Genomic DNA, 23,354 nt, shown 5'->3' with positions numbered 1-23,354 from the left:
ACTAGTTTTCCCATCTTGAACTAGATTCCAAGTATGATTTTGTCCCTTGGACAAAATTGTACCCAAAATCATGTCCCTCAAATTCAAACATGCCTTTTACTTAGTATGAGCTAACTCTTGAGATAAAATGGATAATTCACTAGTGACTTGCACCCAATATATTTGAATTTGTTGTCTAAGATATCATATCTAAAACTGTCAAATCAAAATGAGATAATTATTAAATAACAAAAATTAATGAAATGTATCATCATTTGGCAAACACTACACTTTAGGCATTTTAAACATATTTCCTAATCTTATAAAATGATAAATGGATTTAAGTTCAAGGAATTTTCATACTTCATGTAACAATCATAACAAAATTTACCTAAGAGTTGACAACATAGTAAATAATCAAATGCTAAAATCATAAGTAAATTTTTTACTTTCATATTTCATTTGATTAACATGATCATTATGGAGAATACAATCATTACAGAACATAATTGAATTTGATATAAAATAATGCAACAATGATTATAACAATCTTTTTCTTTCACATTACATGCATGCATTGCATTAAGGCAACTTGTTTACAATTACACTAGTATGATATATAAAATTGTAATGGAGGCAAAAAAAGATTCACTAGCCTAAACGTGCAAACTAGGAATAAAACCCAATTCCATCGATTACATTAAAGAACAACGAATTAGGCCTCAAATTCAGACCTACTAGTGAGAGTTGGGCACTTAATTGATTGATTCGCTTATTGATTTATTTTGATTGATTGGAAATTCAATGTAAAGAACTAGGATATAAGGTACAAAATTGATAACATGAACAACATAAACAAACAAATCTAGCACTGATAATCAGAGAACAAACCTAGATCTCAAAAGGGGATACAAAGATGAACCTATCACAAAAATATAAGCTAAAACTAGGTGGACAATATTGTTAGGCATCCTTGTCCAAACAAGTGTTCAAGTGCAACATAGGTATCAAACTGAACTCAAGAGCTCCTATCCTTTTATCTGGCCAAATTTTAAGTTGAATCACTTGGACTATTGCACTAGGAACCCTAGTCTTGGAACAGGGGTGTTAGACACCCTAATCCTTTTATTTTCTTATGAACTAGTTGCCGCTGAGTCTGACTCTATGTGTATTGTGCTCCTGTGCACTTTATTTGAGCCTATAACCCGTTTCTAAGCCTGGATCTTCACACAAGATGAGAGAAATGGTGTTTGGGGTTGATAGGGGTTTGCCTTAGTCAAATCCTATGTTGGGAATCAACCCTACAATAATGATGAATAGGAATAGAAATTCCTAAATGGAAATGCTTAATTGAAATGATTATACTTTCAATTGATGATGTAATTCTCTCACGATAAGTCCTCCATGTGTTGATGCAATGACATGATGAATCATAATAAAATCCATCATAAATTCACCTTGAAAACATAATAGAAGTTGACTTGTTGTAACATGTTCCTCCTTAGATTCAGAGGTTCTCTTGAATTGGAATAATTGATCTTGAAGTGAAGGAATGATGTAAGAATGAGATTATAAAATGATTTAAGAGGGATGCATTATATAGAAATCTCAAAGTTCACCTTTTGGCCAACTTAGAATTATCATTTTCACATATCAAGGATAGAATTGGAAATGGAAAGGTTGTAATATTATCCTCCCAAAAGTTTAGCCAAAAAGCTTTTGAACAATGGGGCTAGGCAACATTTTCCTAACAAAATAGGCCCAGATTTGTAGGGTTGTGAGATAATAGAGCCTTGATACCAAAACTACAATTTATATGAAAATTGATAATATTTAAGTGTAGGAAAAACTACATTTAACTTTAAAATGACATAGGACTCATATAAGCTTGAAATAAAATAAGATAAAGGGTACACTTAAATTAAGGGCCCAAATAATGAAGTGTTGATATATTAAAGTGAAATAGGACTCATAATATTGAATCAAATATTATTTTAAAAGGTCTTATAATGCATAGAGGAATGGGAAAATTAAAATAAGTGCTAGGAGAGTGTGAAATTGGAATCCATAATGAATGGAGTACAATCTATGAGGCTATAAAAAAAAATTGTATCTGAAATCCTTTGTCCGTGTCACAAGTCTTAATGATTTATCTACAAGAGGGAGAGAATCACCTAAGTGTTTTTCCTCTAACTACAAACCGGTGGTCTCCCACACAACTTCCATTTGGAATTGACCTTACCCTTTATAATGTGTGTAGATAAAGGAAACCAACAAAGTTCGTGTCATCTAAGTCTTAGTGCTATGTTATACATAACCCAATCGACCATACAACCTTAGACAATCCCGTAACTAAGTATGATCAATCTAATTGGATCATGAAATGTGAGATATTGTGAATCAACTAAATGGAAGAAAAGACTTTTGCATCACTTTGAGAAAAGTTTTAATATAAAATATGCTTTCATGGGGAATGAAGCCATGTTTTCACACACCTCTAACTCGACTTGGATACTACATTCATCCTACAAATTATAACATAGTTGGCTCATTTGATCGATCATCTATTTTTCATATAGAATTAAGAAAAATAATGTATTTCTTTTTATTGTCAGCAAATGACTTGTTGGAATCAAGGGAACACTGAGAGGGGGAGGCTGAATCAATGTTCAATAAATTTACCTTTAATAACTTGATCTTACAACCACTTTATGCAAAAGAAGAAAAGTAAGTGGAAAAACACAAAGCCCAGATTACCAACACCAGAACACCAATTTTTTTTACATGGAAACCCAGTTAAGGGAAAAATCACGACGGGATTCAAACCCACAATATTAATATACTCTGTTAGAAGTATAAAAATATTGTATAAGGGGAATGCACATGCATTCAGGCACACTACCTAGAGCTCACTATTCAATTACAAATAAGGACTACACCCTGGAAGACTCACTACCTTATAAAATGATTTTAAGAGATATGTAAGAGAGTATGAACTATTAAATAACATCAAAAAATGCCTGAGTATAGTTTTGGTTAAGCACAATACAAATGATCACACTCTGCTCTAATATGATATTCTGCATTATAACGGAGCACAAATCTCTCAACCACGCATGTGAAACTGCACACAATCCCTCATACACGCTTCTTACATCACAATTGACATCCCAAATGATCATTTCAATCAGGCTAATATATCTGCACAACCAAATTAAATCAATTCCATGTCAGCCCAAAGAACCACATAACACGCAACACGAAACGTGTTACCCAAGTCTACTCAATCCGATCTATCGGATCTTCCAACCAACACCAAACTTAACACCAGAGGCCACAAACCTGGAATAAGGTAAATTGCATATCCACAATACATCTCCCATATCCACAAGGAAAAATACTCAACCAAAATAATCTGTTGACCACCAAATTGAACACTCTATCGGAAATTCTGTTCTTCTTAACGGACCTTACTAGACCTCAATCAATCTTCTAGAATGAATGAATCATGAAATGCAGATTGGATATTTGACTTAAGTTACCATAAATGAGAACATTTGATCATCAATGTAGTGTCTCTTGCCAACAATATCCCCCTTTGGAATTGATGGCAACACTTAGTGAAAAATGACTAAGTGTTGGATCAAAACCAAAATCAAACTGTCGGACTCAAAAGAATCAAAGAATCAAGAATCTCCCCCCTAAGATCAACATTTTTCAATCAACTATTCTCCCCCTTTGATAGTTCCGAAAATCTAAAATGCTATTTACACATGCACACACAGTCCTTATATACTCACAGAAATTTCAAGATATCAGCATAAGAATTCTTCAATGAATCCAAGTGGTTGTCCCAGCCTTTCTGCAGATTCCCCAATATGGTTATGAACCCACTAAGCAAATAAAATTTTTCCTTTGTTGTCTTTACATTATTCAAATCACCACTGGCCAGAGCATCTTGAGTATCTTTGAAGAAACTTTGGATAATGTCAAGCTTAGGAGTAATAAGACTCCTAACTTCACTAACTCTCCCAATTATTTTCTCTCGATCATGGTGCAGGCTTCTAATTTTCTCAAGTATAGATATTGCCTAATTCTCATGACAACTCAATGATGATGTCAGGGAATCAACTGACTAAGATATGAATTCAAGCTCATTTTCATGCACCTTAAACTTCTTCTCAATATATGTAGTGTCTTATGCTTCAATCTTGACTTCAACCTTGACCTCCACCTTTTCTTTTTTTGCATTCTTCTGAAGAATCGGAGGGTCAACTGCAACAACTGGAGGATTCTCAACCTTTTCCTTTCCTTCCTCTTCTTTCCCTATGTCCTCTTCTCCAACTTATTCTCATGCATTGACCTCTGCATGCTCACATGTTTGGACTTCTGGAATAAAAGTGTCATCCAATGTCTGCTCGGCTTCCAGATCTTCTGGATGAAGTTCTTCTTGCCCTTTATCCTTATTTACCTCATACCGATTATCTAACAAAACTTTTGTCAAAATATTTTCAATCTCCTTGGTAATTTCATTTATCTTTCCTAACATAATTTTGTTTACCCTGTATTTACTTGTGAATTCGATCTTTGCTAGATTAAGCAATCTATATATCCCCTATGTAGTAATGACTGAACATAAGTTGACCAACACATATTCCTTCTGTCTCTCATCTTCCTTATTAGTTGTTTGTCTTCTAGTATCCAAAATTTCATACAAGCTCTTGGGTATGATTGCCATTAGTTCAATCAATACTTTACTATACACATTTAGGTATTCTACAATAGCCTCTTCTAGAGTTCTCTTATTGGATTCATCAAAATTGTCATACTACTTAGATAGTGGTTTCAAGTTACCATTCTTAAAAACTTCATTAACAATATGTTCTAATGTTATAGGAGGAACAAGAGTGAATTTTCCTTGTTTCAAAGCTTCATCAAACTCAGATGACTTAGATTTATTACCATATTTTTTCTACCAAAATGCTTCTCCTTAGTGATGTTGGTGACTTGTGGAGTTTGGGCTTTCACTTCCTTCACGGCTTCATCAGATTCAATCTCTTCTTCATCCACAGTCACAAATCTAATTGTCTTCCTCTTCTTTTCACCACCAGATGGCTTAATTGAATATTTACATTTGCTTGTTGGTTTTGCAAGACCAGAGGAGGGAGTTGTACTTCTGACTTGCCTTGGCTTAGACTTAGGTGCTTCCTTCTTCATAAACTGCTCCTTAGAGAATATTTTCTTCTCTAGCTTTCCGAACAACTTCCTTTGTTATCCCCATACTTTTTGTAAAAGCATCTACTTATTTTAGAACCTTCTTCTGAATCACCAGTTTCTTAAACCATTGATGAAGTTTTAAACATTTATCCTTGTATGTTTCGAATCTTTCCTCATTGGGGTTCATCGCTTTACTCAACATATGTTGTGCATACAATTCCAAAATTTGTTCTTCAACCTCATAGACCATGGGCATGACCCATACAGTCTGAGACACTACAGATTCCATCAAACACTGATCAGTATCTACCATGAAGCAAATGGTGTCTCGATATTTCTCTACAATAAACTTAGGTATCCTTTCACTATCATGCATTTCCTTCTGGAAATTCTTGAAATAACCCCATAGATTCTTGCTTCGAGCCTTGGAGTCACTGGAATTGTATAGGTGATCCTGGATTTGAACTCCTACAGGTCTATCAAATGCCCATTGCACTGGACCAACACCCAGAACTTCTTTCATAAAGTAGAAAAATAGACATAGAAGCACTCTTCTGAATTTAAAAGGACGTTTCTTATTTTCTTTGATGTTCTTGATGTTCTTGATAAGTTCATTCCAAAGCAATTAACAAAGCTCATATTTCTTATTCTCTCTCATCATCTCATATGCGATATAAATGGTAGTACCGGAAAAATAATTTTTTCTGCTAGAAAAATAGATTTTGTATTCAATGACCATTGATGAAAACCTGATATCGTGTTCCAGAATATCGTTAATTGTCATCACTCATTTGTTAAATTTTGATCTTGTCACATTGATCACAATTTCATTTTTCACAACTATTAGGGATGACAGTTCTCTAGTTGCGCATAATCCTATTATGACCTAAATGATTGTCTTGGTGATTTTGTGGGGCTTATCCAACAAGACAAATTTGTCATGAACTCGGTTCCATTCCTATTCATAAAACATCATAAATCTGACGAACTACACAAAACCCTTATTCTCCAATTCTTGAAATTATAGTTTCAATACCAAACTCTTGCCTGCCAACTGATTATTATACAGATTCAACATTTGTGTACTACCCAATTCCTCAATGGGGCAATGCATATATACTCTAATATCTTCAATATGCAGTACTTCGTAGGGCACCGATGAAAATGTGCTCTCAAGATCATCTTCCATTGAAATGAATGGATGATTCTTGAAGATTGGAGGCACACGCTCAGTGATTCCAATGACCAAAGGAGTTGTAGTACCAGACACAACCATCTTATCGAATTCAAATTTTAAACTTCAACCAAAAAAGGGGTTTCACTATTAAATACCTTTCATCCGGATGCAAGATCACACACCAAATTTGGATATCGCTTCAGAATCTCTACAAATTCTCCTTTACTGTGCTCTTCAGCTCTTCTTCTTCAAATGCAAAGTCATAAATTAATGGTTAGTTTGCCTTTTATCCTTCGCATACCTAACTTTTCACCATAATAAATGCACTTAACCCTAATACTTTCAGATACTCTTCATTTCACAAAGATCTTCTGTGGACCTTCAGATTCTTTTGGAAATCCATCATAATTATCTGCAATAATCATATATACCTTTGTAACCTGTCGGAATCAGGCACAAATCTCAAACAAGAGGTTTGAAAGATTTTCATGAAAGCTTCCCCCAAGGTCATGTGCCTTATCTTAGTTGTTGGATGAGGTTCCAACACCAAAATTAGGTGCGGACCCACTTCTTCTTGCACTGCTTTTTGATTTCTTCAACCTTCGCTTTGCCCTTATCATCAGATTTGTTCTTTTCTGTCGGAGCATTCTTCACATTCTTGCTTCTATAAAATTTAGTGATGTGACTAGATTTGTTGCAAGCATAGCAAACACTGTTGTTTCTCTAATTAGGCCTGAAATTTCTTTGATCTCCCTTTGATCTACATTGGTTAGCAATATGTCCAAATCTTCCACAAGCATAACATCTTATATTTCTCCTATTTAACTTACTTCTACATTCAACTGACTTATGACCATATTTATTGCAATTGAAACATTGTCTAGAGAATGATGAATTATTATTGTTTTCTCTATTTCTCCATTGATTTGCCATATGACCAGATTTATTTCAAGCAAAGCATTTACCAATGAGCTTATAAGCATTAGGTTATCCTACCGGAGATCTCTTGTTCTTCTGAGGTTTAGTATTGCTTTGCCCAAATCCGGAGCTTTCTCCTTTCTCAAATCCAAGTCCTCCCATATCGCCTTTATTCTTCTGACTTTGTATCATTTCATCTAGCTTAGTTGGGCTAGGATTGAATTTTTCTTTTTACTCATTAGTAGTGGTAAGTTCATCTTTCAAAATTATGATTTGTCTTTCAAGCTCTTGCTCATTATTTTTGGATTGTATCAATTCAAGCTTCAACAGGTTATTTTCATGATTTTGTCCGCAACATTCATCAAATCTATCCTTTAGTGACCAAGTCAAGCTTGTCTCATTCTTCTTCCTGTCTTCAATCTCCTTTGTCAATTTCATCACAATGGATTCCATCTCATTCTTCTGAAGTGCATTAACTCTATCAAGTCTATCACATTCTTTTTTCTTTTCTTTTAGGGCTTCTTCATCAATGCTTTGACTCTCTTTCTCTTGAAGCTGATCAACAAGCTCCTTTCTCTTTTCCTTGGACTTACTTAGTTGCTCCTTTAATGTCTGAATGGAATTTTCAGCATCCTTGAGATTTGTTTTCAATTCCTAGACTTTGGCTTGCAACAAGTAGCTGTTGTCTAAGACCACTTGAATCCATTAAAACACATTCTCGGTTCTCCCTCAAGTTGTTAGGCTCCTTCCGAGGAATTAGGCTTTGATACCAATTGTTGGAATTAAGGGAACATTGAGGGGGGGGGGGGAGGGAAATTAGTGTTCAGAAAATTCAACTTTAATAACCCAATCTTACAACCACTTTATGCAAATGAAGAAAAGTAAGTGCAAAAACATAAAGCCAAGATTACCAACACCATAACACCAAGATTTTTACGTGGAAACTCGGTTAAGGGAAAAAACACAATAAGATTAAAACCCACAATATTAATATACCTATTAGAAGTATAAAAATATTACATAAAGGGAATACACATGCATTCAGGCACACTGCTTAGAGCTCACTACTCAATTACAAATAAGGGCTACAACCTGGAAGGCTCACTGCCTTACAAAATGATTTTAAAAGATACAAGAGAGTATTAATATTAAATAGCATCAAAAAATGCATGAGTATAGTTTCGGTTAAGCACAAAACACATGATCACACTTTTCTCTGCTACTCTGCTCTGCTCTGATATTCTGCATTATATCGGAGCACAAATCTCTCAACCATGCACATGAACCTACACACAATCACTCATACACACTTATTACATCACCATTAAAATCCCAAATGATCATATCAATCGGACTAATATATCCGTACAATCAAATTAAATCAATTCCATGTCGGCCCAAAGAACCGCTTAACATGCAACATGAAACATGTTACCCAAGTTGACTCAATCTGATCCAAAAACAACTAGATGAACCAAAATAAGATGTCCACGTGCTTCCCATATGTTGGCTCATCGACCTTGAACACACAAACAACCATCAAAATTACTCTGCATGATCCGCACAATGAATCTTCACACGCTACTACACCAAAACATTGTTCTACTAGAAAAACTATCAACTGGATCTTCCAACCAACACCAAATTTAACACCGGAGGCCACAAACTTGGAATAAGGTAAATTGCATATCCACAATACATCTCCCAGATCCGCAAGGAAAAATACTCAACCAAAATAATTTGCTGACCACCAAACTGAACACTCTGCCAGATACACTGTTCTTCTTACCGGATCTCATTGGACCCCAATCAATCTTCCGGAATGAATGAATCATGAACTGGAGATTAGATATTTGACTTAAGTTTCCATCAATGACAACATATGTTCATGAATGCAGTGTCTCTTGCCAACTTGACTAAATTTATTAAATTATAATTCTGACAAAGAACTTCCACTTTGTGTATTCACAATTCATAGATCTTAGCTATTGCCACATGTTAATACTTTCTTATGATTAACTCATGAGTATAATACTTCCCTAAGTTTCAAGCATAATATATTAAAACTCTTTTATAGGTTATAACACATTCAGATAATGTCACCTTTCTACCATGATTCTATGACTAACACTAAAGGGTCTTAACTACTTGCAAATGCAAATAAATAAGGGTTTTATCCTCTTTCATATTGATTAAACAAATAAATTTTTATTATATATTTTTCTATGTTTTCAATCTGGGCTTCATGTAGGAACATTATTTATATGAACAATGAAGGTACAACATTTATGATAAAACCCTAAAGAAAAATTGATTACTCACTGCCATAATAACCAACCTCGGCATCAAGCTTTTCATACATATTTACAAACATATCCAAAATAGGTAATATATACTTAGATATCTACATGCATGCATGCATTTTTACATACATACATACATACATACATACATACATTAGATACATTAGGTATTTATTTTTATGAATATATTAGAATTATTTATATTCATTTCAAACTGCCAAGGTAAATGAATCAATAAAATCATATATAATTGCTTCTCCCTGAATTTGAAATCCATTTCTTAATTGTGACACAATGCAAAAGTAGCATAATAATAAGACTGGATCCAATCAAATATATCTGAATGGATTATTATGTTTATGAATGCATATATGTTTATCAAAAATATATACATGTATAAATATAATCATGTACAATACAATTTTTTGTATTCAAACTTATCTTCTATGTTGTCCAACGTAAAATAATAAAAGATGTTAAATGATTTTATACACTAGTAAGTATACACAACCAAATTCGTCTTCTCTTGTACAAACACATATTTCTATGTATAAAATTTCTTTTTCTATCCAAGTTCTAAATGCATATCATTTGGCTACTAGGAAAGTTTGAAAAGTAGATAATAAACATGCTTGGAGATATCATCGATCCTCTGCAAGTTCAACGTTTCAACTCCTATGCACAATTAGACCAAATGGTGCATCCAATGTCTATATTATTCCTCATGTACAAGAGAAAAAAAAACATCACAAAACATCCTCCTCACACACAATAGATAACATTCACTGCATCCCCTCTTTCATTCGTTCTTGACTGGCAGTGAGTCCTTCAACAGTAGTTTGTAACTTGTCCCGAAGAAGTGATCTTCAGTTTAGAATGTCCTATTTGTATCTTTCCTAAGGTTTTGCGCCTTAGTTCTGCAAGTTCTCCAGGTGTTGGTGCTCCTTGTTAGTAATCCTAAAACATTGTAAACATTGTTAATCATATTGTGAGTTTTATTCTTACTGTGGTTTTTCCCTATTTGGGTTTTCCACGTAAATATGGTGTTCATATGTTGATTGTTGATGCTTATGTATTGATGATTAATGTGTTATTACTAAATAAGTTAATGTTCTTTATCAATAATATATTTTGAAGTTCCAAACCGATTCACCCCCCTCTCAATCCTACTAGGTGTTCAACAATTGGTATCAAAGCATTGGTTCCTCTTTGCAAAGCTTAACCGCTTGAGGTAGATCTAGAGATAGCACAAGACCTTCATGTTAAAGCACTGATGTTTGATGGAACAAACTTTAGTTATTGGAAGGAAACAATGTACTTACTTGGAAGCATTACAGAATAAAACCTGGGAAATTATTCAAATAAGTTATCAACACCCTCATAATGGACCATCAACCCTAGATGAAATTAAGGCTCAAGAGACAAATGCAAAAGGTAGAACAATAAATATTAGGTGTCTTAGTGATGAATTATTTGGAAAGGTTAAAGGAACGAAAGAAGATAAGGGAATTGTGATCAAGTTATGTTATACATATGAAGGTGATCTGAAGACCCAATAAGAAAGACTTTTGAACCTGAAGTAGAAATTTAAAGGTTTGAAAATGGCTGATGATGAAAGTGTTGAGAGATACATACATAGAGTAAATGATTAAATTATGCCATGAAAGCTATCTGAGTTGTTGGTGGCTAGAACAAAGTGATATCATCAAAAATATCTTGCTTACATTGACCAAACCCTACAAATCAAAGAAGTGTGCTATTGAATAATGTCATGAATTGAATAACTACTCAAATGACCGACTTACTAGAACATTGTCAACCTATGAAATTGGAGAGATGGAAGATATAAAATCCTATCAAAGAGAAGATGCATTTAATATTTCAAAGATATCAAGAAATGAACAAAAAATAAGTGAGAACCTAGATGAGATTGAAGCAAACTTTGTAAGAAGACTGAAGAGAGGAACTAGAAAGTATAAAGGTAAGTTGCACTTGAAATGCTTTGACTGTGGAAGAATTGGTCATTATGCTTCTAAATGTATATATAAAGAAGAATTGAGAAAATATGACAATGATGCAAAGAAAAGTAGATATAGAAGACATGATTTTAAGAAAAGAATAGATGGTATAGGTAAAGGGAATTTTTTTTCCTCTATGGAGGCACATTCATCTAAAGAAGAAAATGTTGAAGACTCGAATGAAGAATCTTTATTCCTGGCTATAGAAGAGAAGAATTGGGATAGGTCCGAAAGATCGAAAGAGAAGGCTACATTGCATGCTAAAGTGGAACCGAGATCATGGATCATTGACTCTAGATTCTCAAATCACATGATTAGAGATAAAGACAAGTTTAGCAATCTGAAGAAGTTTTGTGGAATAAGAAGTATCTCGATTAATGGTAAGCATTAAAATAATGGTGATTATTATGTAAAATTTTTGAGACATAGTTTGTTGAGTGTTAGTTAGATGTCCAATAGAGGTTATGAAGCTGTAGTCATTGATACTGAATGTATGATTAGAAAAGGAAAAACTAGAAAGTTGGTGGCATAAGGAATTAGGACAAGTGGAAATGTTTATTTTATAAAGTACAAAAGTGGAAACAAATGTTATCTAAATCAGAGTAATGAATGTTGGTTATGGCATAAGAGGATGGGACATGTTAACTTTGATAACATGACAAATATTAGTAACTTTAAGGCAGTAAGAAATTTACCAAATTTATCAAGCGTATTGACACTATGTGCAGGGAATGTTGGTTAAGGAAGCAAACAAAGAGAAGTTTCAAGAACAAGGAGTATTCTATGACACATCCATTGGAGATAATTCATACAGATCTATTTGGCCTTACAAGGACAAGTATACTTAATGGTGAAAGGAATTTTATGTTACTCATTGATGATTATTCTAGAATGTCATGGGTTATTTTTTTGAGAGAAAAAATTGAAGCTTTTGAAAGATTTAAAATTTTCAAGTCAATGGTAGAAAATCAAGTTGATACTTGAATCAAGTGGATGAGATCTTATGGAGGTGGAAAATTTACTTCAAATTACTTTGGCAATTTTTTGTGAGAAATATGATATTAGGAGATATCTTTCCGCTTTTAGAACTCCTCAATAGAATGGTGTGGTAAAAAGGAAGAATAGAATTGTTATTGAGATGCTTGGTGTTAATTTTAAGATCAGACTGATAAATTAGGATCAGATAGGTGATAGAAATGACTAGAATAATCAAAATAATGAACACAAGGAACACCAAAATACCCTGGGAAAACCTCCCTCTTGGAGGTGAAAAAAACCTAGCTATAAATCTCAGATCTTATTATGCAATAATCAATCAATATCTTTACAATTCGGCTTCAAAACTTGAAGCATTTAGAACAACAATATATGCACAGTAGTATAATGAATCCAAACAAGGGCACACATATTAGAATAATGAACTTATCTGCAGTATACTTGAATGCTAAACAAGGAAGACAGTTTGATGACCATTCGCTGATCATTGACACCATTTGTTGATCAAAGGAGACAACTCGCTGACCATAAATGAAGTTCTCTCCTCCAAAGTCAGTTTGCTATTATTGAAGATGGATTCATTGATCTTGAAGTATATTCATTGTCCCAGAATTGATTCACTATCCTTTGGGAATTGTTCGCTACCCTTTAGATAATAATTCATTGTCCTGCTAAAGGAATACATTTTGTTGATGCTCTGCTGAAGGAGTTTGCTAAGGAATGAATGCATATTATGCTTACATGAACCCCTGAATATATATGTAACTTAGCCACCTTATACACCTTAGATCAACTTCATAAATATGTTGAAAACTTGGTGCCTAATACAGGGTCAGCCCTATTATATTTACAAGTTATAATGTTCAAAATAGGGTTATCCCTATTCACAAGTTACATTTAATATTACACATTAATGTGACTAAGGCCAATAGGCCAATTAGTCACCCATAGGCTAGGTCGGCCCTAGAAGGAATCTAACCTAGCTACAAACATCAACACTCCCTCTTAGCTAGGGAGGAGTCCTCAATATCTGAATCACATGGTGACAACCATCATGGCTACTCTCATGAATGAAAACAAGTGAACACAACCACCATGGCTACTCCCAAAGGGTGGGTCCATCATGTCTACTCTCATGAATGGAACAAGTAAACATAACCATGATGGATACTTTGAGAGGGTGGGTCCATCATGGCTAATCCCATGAATGGAAACAAGTGAACACAAGTGCCCATCACATAATCCTCAATGTGATACCATCATCTCAACATTGTGTTCACCATGGCTACTCCCTGAGGGTGAATAAACACAAGTGCCAAGTCATGGAGTCTCTCACATTACATCCACCATACCTACTCGCAGAGGGTGGATCCACCATACCTACTCGCAAAGGGTGGAACAAGGGCTTTCACCTCAAACTTCTCTCGCAGAGAAGAATGTACTAACAAGGTCTTGCACCTCAAAATTCTCTCACAAAGAAGAATGCATTAACAAGGGCTTGCAACTCAAAGTTCTCTCACAGAGAAGAATTCATTACCAAGGGCTTGCAGCTGAAACTTCTCTCACAGAGAAGAATGCATTACCAAAATCTTCAAGACAATGTGGCTCCCCCTGAAGTTGGAATGTTAGGTTCCCTCTAAATCTAAAATGACAGGCTCCCTCAAAAGCCTCCTTTTAGAACAAGAACCCTTCTGAGTTTACATTTGACCTTGGCTCCTCCTGAGGTTCCCCTATGTCAACTTCCGCAAAAGAAGCTAGAGGAGTAGACCTAAATTTGCACTCTCGAGCAATGTGGCCATACTTGTCACACTCAATCCCATGACAACAAGTTGTGTCTCCATCCTTCAGCTTGCAAAGCTTCCTCACAAGATGCCTCAAGCTCTTCCTTGAATTCCTCAATCTTAGATAATTAATTTATCATTCATTTTCTTCTCAATCCAACCTACATTTTAACAAGATTAATAATAGTTTATATCAAACTACAAGTGAAGTAAGAGGCAAATATCATTGAAGGATCAATGAAAGAAGTAATATAACTTATCTTTGTTGATTTTGAAATATCTTCCTTTCATATTTACTGCTTCCGAAAGTGCTAATCTCACCACAAGAAGAAAGCAATCTACTCAACCATCACAATCGAGTTGTAGTTCTCCTTTTATTTATGAGTCACTCTCAGAAATATTCACAAATGAAGGTGTGAATAATACTCAAAAGGATATGCATGGGCTGAGTGAATCACATGTACTGACCCAAAGCATGTTAAACATTGGCCCTGCATAACAACCAACCATAGCCATCGCTGGTTGTCTAGCCTTTGCATCTGCACCATCTGCTATAGAATTTCCCAATGCCAACACTGTTATACGCAATAAGGTTGGTGACAACTTTAATATGATACCAAGAACTACTAGGAAACCTAGAAGCTCTCCAGCTATAAAGGAGACTAATAATAATTCATCCAATGCAAATGAAGCATACAAGATTCACTAATCCAATGCAATTGCATGAATTTATACTCTAGATAAAATTCATGATCATTAATTAAAGGTACAAACAACAAAGGAATACTTATCTTTTATTGTTGGTACACCATTGTGCTAGATCTTTCCATCCACTCGCTCCTACGTTTTCTCCACAAAATCATTAGGAAACAACCTTATTCTTCATCCTCCCTATGTTGTAACACCTTATTATTGTGTTATTAGTTGGGTATCTTCCACTCGATTCGCCATGTTGGAGAATGAATCTTGTAAGTGTTGCCCCTTTAATGTGCTAGAAACGTTCTTCATTCCATGCTCCATATTTCCTATTCCTTGCTTGCTCAAACCTATAATTTGCTTATTAGGCCGAACTTTTATGATACAGGTCTAAATCTGGAAATCTGAATCAAGTCTTATAAATTCACACCCATGTTTGATATCCAAATTCACTTCCAAGAATAAGAAAATTGCTCCAGAATCTAATGAATCTTGCTAGTTGGTGTCTAGGTCTTGATTTGTAAGTCTAAAAATGTACCTTCACTAGTGGAAATCGTTTTAAATCAAATCAAATATTGCCTCCTTCAAAAGGTGAAGTAGGAGAGATGCTATCACATAGTCTAATCATAACTGAGTCAACCTTGGCTCTGATACCATGTTAATTTTAGGATTAGACAGATGATAGCAATGACAGAAAAATCAAAATAATGAACACAAGGAACACCAAAATACCCTGGGAAAACCTCCCTCTTGGAGGTGAAAAACCCAGCTATAAATCTCAGGTCTTATTATGCAATAATCAGTCAGTACCTTTACAATTTAGCTTCAACACTTGAATCATTTAGAATAGTAGTATATGTGCAATAGTATAATGAATCCAAACTAGGGCACACACAACAAAATAATGAACTTATTTGCAATATACTTGAATGCTAATCAAGGAAGACAATTTGATGACCATTCGCTGATCAAAGGAGACAATTCACTAACCATAAATGAAGTTCACTCCTCCAGTGTTAGTTTTTTATTATTGAAGATGGATTCACTAATCTTGAAGTGTATTCATTGTCCCAGAATTGATTCAGTGTCCTTTGGGAATAGTTTTCTGCCCTTTAGATCATAATTCATTGTCCTGCTGAAGGAATGTATTTTGTTGATTCTTTACTGAAGGAATTCGCTAAGGAATGAATGTATATTATGCTTGTATGAACCCCTGAATATATATGTAGCTTAGCCACCTTATACACCTTAGGTCAGCTTCACGAATATGCTCAAAACTTAGTGCACAATATAGGGTAAGCCCTGTTATATTTACAAGTTACAATGTTCAAAATAGGGTTAGCCCTATTCACAAGTTACATTTAATTTTACACATTAATGTGACTAAGGGCGATAGGTAGTCAACCATAGGCTAGGTCTGCCCTAGAAGAAATTCAACCTAGCTACAAAAATCAACAATTGGAACTATGATGAAAGATGTTATCATGGCTAATGTGTACTGGAAATAAGTTGTACATACTATTGTTTGCATTCTTAATAGGGTTCACATAAAAGTAAATCATACTAAGACACCTTATGTGTTGTGGTATGGTAGACCACCTACTATGAAATAATTCAGAATCTTTGGGAGTAAGTGCTATATTAGAAGAGATGAGAATGACATCGAAAAGTTTGATTCCAGAGCAAATGAATGAATATTTTTGGGATATGCCATGAATAGCAAAACCTACTAGTGTTACAATAAGAGATTAAACAAGATAGTGGAGAGTACAAATGTGAAAGTGTGTGAGGTATGAGATCGAACTACCCTTGAACCTGTTCAAGAGATTGAATTTGAGATTATTTCTATTGCAGTAGAAGAAAAGATAGATCTAGAAGGAAACAATGAAGAAAAATTAGATGAAACAAAAGAAAATAAAGAACTAGAGAAAGCAATTAAGACCTTGAAATATGTGTAGAGGAATCTTTCAGAAGATTAGATAATACAAGACAAGAATAAATGAGTTTAGACAAGAAGTGTTATAGAGGTAAATGAGAAAACTAATTAATGTTTTCTTTTACTCATTGAACGTAAATCTTATTAAGAAGTGAGCAAAGAAGAAAGTTGGGTAAAAGAATAGAAGAAGAATTGAATTAGATAAAGAAGAATTAGACTTGGGAGCTAGTACCTAGACCAGTGGATAAAAATGTGATAGAAACTAAGTGGTTGTTCCAAAAAAGTCTGAATGAACAAGGACAAGTCACAAGGAACAAGGCAATATTGGTATGTAAAAGCTATTCTCAAGTAGAAGGTATTGATTTTGAAGAAACTTTTTCTTCAATTGCTAGGATGGAAGCTATTAGAATGTTTCTTGATTTTTTTGCCTATAAGAACTTTAGAGTATATCAAATGGATGTTAAGTCACCATTTCTGAATGGAGAACTAGAAGAAGTATACATTGAACAAATAGATGGATTTAGATTGTCAAAAGATTTGAACATGGTTTGTAGATTAAAGAAGGCATTGTATAGAGTCAAACAAGCACCTAGAGCATGGTATGCGAGACTAGACAAATATTTGTTACAAAAAAACTTTAGAAAAGGAATTGTAGGCAACAATCTTTATTTTAAGGTTGAAGGCATTAAGTTATTGATTTTTGTTTCCTATGTTGATGACATTACCTTTGGAGGAAGTGATGGCTTGTGTAAAGAATTTGAAGAAGAGACGCAAAAATAATTTGAGATGTCTATATTTGAAGATGCCATTTTTTCTTGGTCTTCAAGTGGCTTAGTTGAATGATGAAATCTTTATTTCTCAAGATAAGTATGTTAAAGAGATGGTAAAGAAGTCTGATATGGAGAATTGTAAACTTGCTACTACCCCTTTAGGTGTTGGATGTAAATTAAGCAAAGATGATACATCTTGAAATGTTGATTAGAAGAATTACTGATCTATGATTGGAGGACCATTATATCTTACTATTTCTAGACTATATATTACCTAGGTTGTATGTTTGGTTGCAATATTTCAAGATAGTCCGAAGTAAACTCATGATTAAGGAGTGAAGAAGATTTTTAGATATCTGAAAGGAACTCAAGACTTTGGCCTATGGTACAAGAAGGATGGAGATTTCACATTGAAATCATATACAAATGTTGATTGGGTCGAACATATATGACAAGAAAAATACTAGTGGTGGTGCATTCTTTTTGGGAGACGGATTGATTATATGGATAAGTAAGAAATAAGAATAAATGTCATTATCCACTATAGAAGATAAATATATTGCTACAACATCTTGTTGTACTCAGGTTTTGTGGATGAATCAAACTCTCGACAATATGAAGCTATTCCTATTATATGTGATAATACCAGTGATATAAACGTTTCAAAGAATTTGGTTATGCATTCAAGAACTAAATATATCTCAATTTATTATCATTTCTTAAGAGATAAAGTTGCAGAGAAAGAAGTCAGACTGTAATACATTTCTACAATAGAGAAAGTGGCAGAAATTTTTACTAAGCATTTGGTGAAGGATACTTTTGAGTATCTTAGGCAAAATTTAGGGCTTATTGCCCCTCCTTTTTATAACTAGATGCATTTTCAGTGGTACATCTTTTCAGGGGAAGACTTGGTGCTTATCTTTGTCTCCTAGATTGATGTTGTTGTTTCTCATGGGGGGGTAGTGGTGTGAGTTGGTTAGTATGTTTTATAGCACCCTTTGTCATTAATGTCAAAGGGGTGGAGAGTTTTTGTTATATTGTAGAGAGTTGTTGTGAGACTATTATGATCAAGTGATGTGTTGGTGTTGTCAAGAGTTGTGACAGTGTTGCCATCAATGACAAAGGGGAGATTGTTGGAAGCTTGAACTTGTATGGTTGTCACTGATGTCAAACCTGGTTATTTGGATGGATGTTGGTCCAGATATGCTCTTAGTTGTTGTGAAATTATGTTTTGTGTTGTAGTTAATGTTTTTAGTGTTGGTTGTCATCTTGTATTCAAGATGGTATAGAAAGCTTTTGGTGCCCTCCATATATGTTGCTAATTGTGTTGTAGTTTAGTGGATCATATTATTTTAGTTTGGATTTATGTTGATATTTTGTTTTGGGTCTCAACATGGTGTGTGGAGATCTGCATTGAGTATTTTGCATTGGGAGAGGTTATGTGGCTGATTGGTTGTTATTTCTTCACATTACATTTAGTAATGAATTTGGAGTTTGTGTTAGAATGTGAAAATTGTTGGATCAATCATGAAAGGATGTATTGTAATATTTTTTGGTTCCCTCTTTCTCTTGGAGAGGACCAAATTGAGTATTTTAGGTGCAGGTGGCTTATTCTGTGTAATATTACTTATTCTATTTTGGTTGACCTATAATTAGGATTTCAATGTATTATTTCATATTTATGATATGTGGATGGATGAATTATGAAGTAATGAGAAATGAATTGTGTGAGAAAAGAATGCAAATGATTTGCAAGTAGATTTGAGTTTTTGATTGTGTGAAAGTCACCTTGAGAAGAGCTTTGAAGGTGATATATTCTGTAAGATAGTGTGTTGTGACAATTAAGATTATCATAAATGTTTTCTATGATGTTGATTGCTTGATCCAGTTGTTTAGGGATAATTTCATGTTCAGAAGAATCCTTCACAATTTCAATTCAGCTATTTCATTTGTTGTTGACTAATAGTAAGTCCCTTGGCAAGAGTTTGTATCTTATCTTGAAGAAGTGATCTTCAGCTGAGCAAGTCCTCTTTGTTTCTTGCTTAAGGTTGTGCACTTTAGTTATGAAAGCCTTTAGGTGTTGGTGCTCCTTGGTAGTAAGCCTAAAACATTATAAATATTTTTATTCATATTGTGAGTCTGATTCTCACCATGGTTTTTCCCTGTTTGGGTTTTCCACGTAAATCTAATATCCATGTGTTGATGGTTGATGCTTATGTATCGATGATTGATGTGTTATTGCTAATTGATTTAATGTTGTTTATTAATAATATATTTTGAAGTTCTTGACTAATTCATGCCCCCTCTCAAACTTCTTGGGTGTTCAACAATCTTATCTAAATATTACAAAAAAGAAGCTTATCTAGATACATGACAAAAAAGAACTTATAGTTTCAGCATTACTAGAATAATCCTTGTTCAAGTGGTAGCTCTCTATAAGTGTATCTTATTTTCAGGTACATAGAATGATAATTAATACAAAGTAGGAGATTAAAAATTTAAAGAGTCACAACTTTGGGTTGTGGAAGCTCAAAGTGGAGGATTTTATTGTGGATCATGATAAGTGGATTATAGTGTCTAATTATAAGCCTACTTTTATGAATGGGGAATAATAGGACACATTTGATCAACATACTAGGTCCAACATTTGTCAATATTTTTCAAATTTAGTCCTCTTAACTTTCTAGGGTGAAGATTCATTGTGTAACAAATTAGTTTCTTTATATTATAAAAGTTACTTGAAAATACAATTTTCATGCACAAATAGTTGCATTATTTTAAGATGGGAGATGGAGATTCAATGATCAAACACCTTCAAAATATTTAAATATTTTTTATCAACTATTCATCTTATATTGGTGTGAAGGTGGATTATGAGGGTCAATGTATTATATTATTTTTATTTTCAAACTAATATGATAACCTTGTGATGATGATGAATAGTATTGTCTAAGTTAAATCTTAAGAAGGTGGATGGAGCCATATTATTATAACAAATGAGGCAAGAATTTTTTTAATTTATTGAATGGTTTGGTTGTTTAAAGAGTTCATTTGATGGACAAAGGCAAGATCAATTCCAAATATAGATCTAAATCCTTTAAAAAATATAAGGTGAAGTGTTTGAACTATGGAGATATTGGACACACTAAAATAAATTATAAAGAATAAAAAGGATAAAAGATAGAGATAAACATATGATTAAACTCCTTCCATAGAATAGATTCCTCCAAGTAAGAGGGTTAAATGTGCTTCTAGAATCATTATGTCACATCCATGTAAAGATACATGATTAATTTATTTTGGAGTGTATTATGAATCCTCAAAATGATTGATTCTCTAATCACGAGGGTTTTATTGGCGATGATGTAATCTTAAAGATAAATCTAATTGTTAGATCATGGGTTAGGGTAAGTTCAAGATGTTGTTTGGGGATAAGAAAATTCTCACTTCAGATATTATTATCATGCTACCACTTTCCACCTCATATGGAACTTCCACCTTTGGTGGTTTTATCATGTTATCACTTCTCAACCTTAGGTGGATGGTCCAACTTTAGTGGACATATCACACTATAAATTTTCTACCTTATGTGGGCAATAAGTTAGCACTTCTTGTCTCATGTCATAAGATTATTACACTTGTCCTAATCTTATGCTTTCTTATGTTTCACTTTGGCCTATTTAACCAAGGGGTATCCTATGTACTATCATCCATTGTATTGCATTTTTGGTAGTAATACACTTTATTCTTATCATATTGATTTTCTCTTGTTAATGTTTTTTCCACTAGGTCTCCAAATCTTGGGTGGCTACCTTCATAGCCAAATCTTACACATGGGTACTATTTTTTTGACAATTTAATTGTTTTTCTAAATTAGTATTTGTGTTCAAATACTTTTTATATGTGACATTATTGATAGGTGAGATAGTGGCTCAAGTTGATATTTTCTACTATAGTTTAGGTCTCCATGGTTTCAAATATAGTGTAATAATATTTATAGTTTTTGATGGATTTAAGATGTGATATTTTTCATTTTAATTTTCAATGTTACTAATTTTTTTTACAATGATTCTTTAATGTAATTTTATGCCATACAAAGGGAAATATAAAATATTTTCCATTATCAATATCATTAGTAAATGTGGGCCTCTTTGGAGGCATGCGAGACTAAAAAATCATTTTCTTGCTAGGTTATTACATATTTCTTTTGATTAAAGGGCTCCTAAAATGTTATCACCACAACAAATTAGTAGAATATTAACTAACCATAGAAGAATAGCTAACAATTGTCCAAACAATAAGTATTAGAAAAACTATGTTTCCATGTTATAATATATGTTTTTCTATTTCTACAAGTGTCTTGGTCAAAATTTATGTATCTAGTGTTTGTATTATACATGACACACTATGATTGTATAGAATTGGGTTGTGATAGTAAGAAAAAAATAAATATTCAAATAAATTTAATTAAGTTATTTAGTGCATCTAGCAATCTACGTAACACAAAATAGACAAGTCTAACTTATTTTATTTTTTAATAATAATACATTTTAAACATGATGTATTGCATGATGTGTCTTGATAAATTATACTATTATAGGAAAGTTATGTTCCTTGTCTTGAGAAAGTGACATAACTCAATGACCTTTCATGCTCACACATGTGAGAAAGAAGAGGGTAAAGGCACTTGTTACATGATGACAAGTTTAGATCTCGATCCATGTAGATGGACTCAATGACTAGGATTGAGTGGATAGAGATTGGGGGTTAGGTGGAATTAAATATCAAAAAATGGGTAATGGAGGTTAATTAGCCTTTTTTTATTTAAAAAAAGTGCCTAGTAAACTTTTTAATGTGATCAATGACATTGGAACGACACACCCTCTAGCTCCACATGAAATTCTTTTTGACCTAAAGCTATGAATTGATGAGGTCACAAATAGGAGACCTCATCCCCATAAAATAATTTTAAGGCTCAAACTTGCAAGCACATTCAATCAGCGAAGGAACATGCCTTGTGATCACAATGGCACAATGAGGGTTTGAACCTTAATGGTCACTACAACACCAGCACCACTTAACCAACACACTATGGGAATAACTCGGTTAGTTAGCTTAAATCAATTAATTAAGTTAGACATAATAAAATAAATGTAAATTTATTTAATTAAAGATGAAGAATAAATTAAATAAGTTTTAATTGGCTAGAATGGGATAAAATCGGGTGTGGTCAAGTATGGACAAATTTAGGTGTCTACACTTTACTTTTGGAAGAGATGGGGAGGAAAGTATCCATCAGTGCCAAGGAGACCCTAAATGTTCATAGAAGACCTAAAGAAAAATAAAAGAAAAATGAGAAGCATGATAAATCCACATCTAAGGAAAAATCCAAATCTCTTTGAAAGTCCAAAGTTATTTTTTAGGAATTGTAGTAAGCCTGAAGACTTTCCTAAGGAGTACAAATTGGTAAAAGAGAAAAAAAAAAATTGATTCTGATAATGAGTGTAATGTCCCCTTCCAAGCCATAGTCGACAGATCAGGATCAATCTATTAACAAAGTCCT

Source organism: Cryptomeria japonica, chromosome 7 (assembly GCF_030272615.1).
Source record: "Cryptomeria japonica chromosome 7, Sugi_1.0, whole genome shotgun sequence".
Classification (NCBI taxonomy): domain Eukaryota; kingdom Viridiplantae; phylum Streptophyta; class Pinopsida; order Cupressales; family Cupressaceae; genus Cryptomeria; species Cryptomeria japonica.
This window is presented reverse-complemented; position numbering follows the sequence as displayed.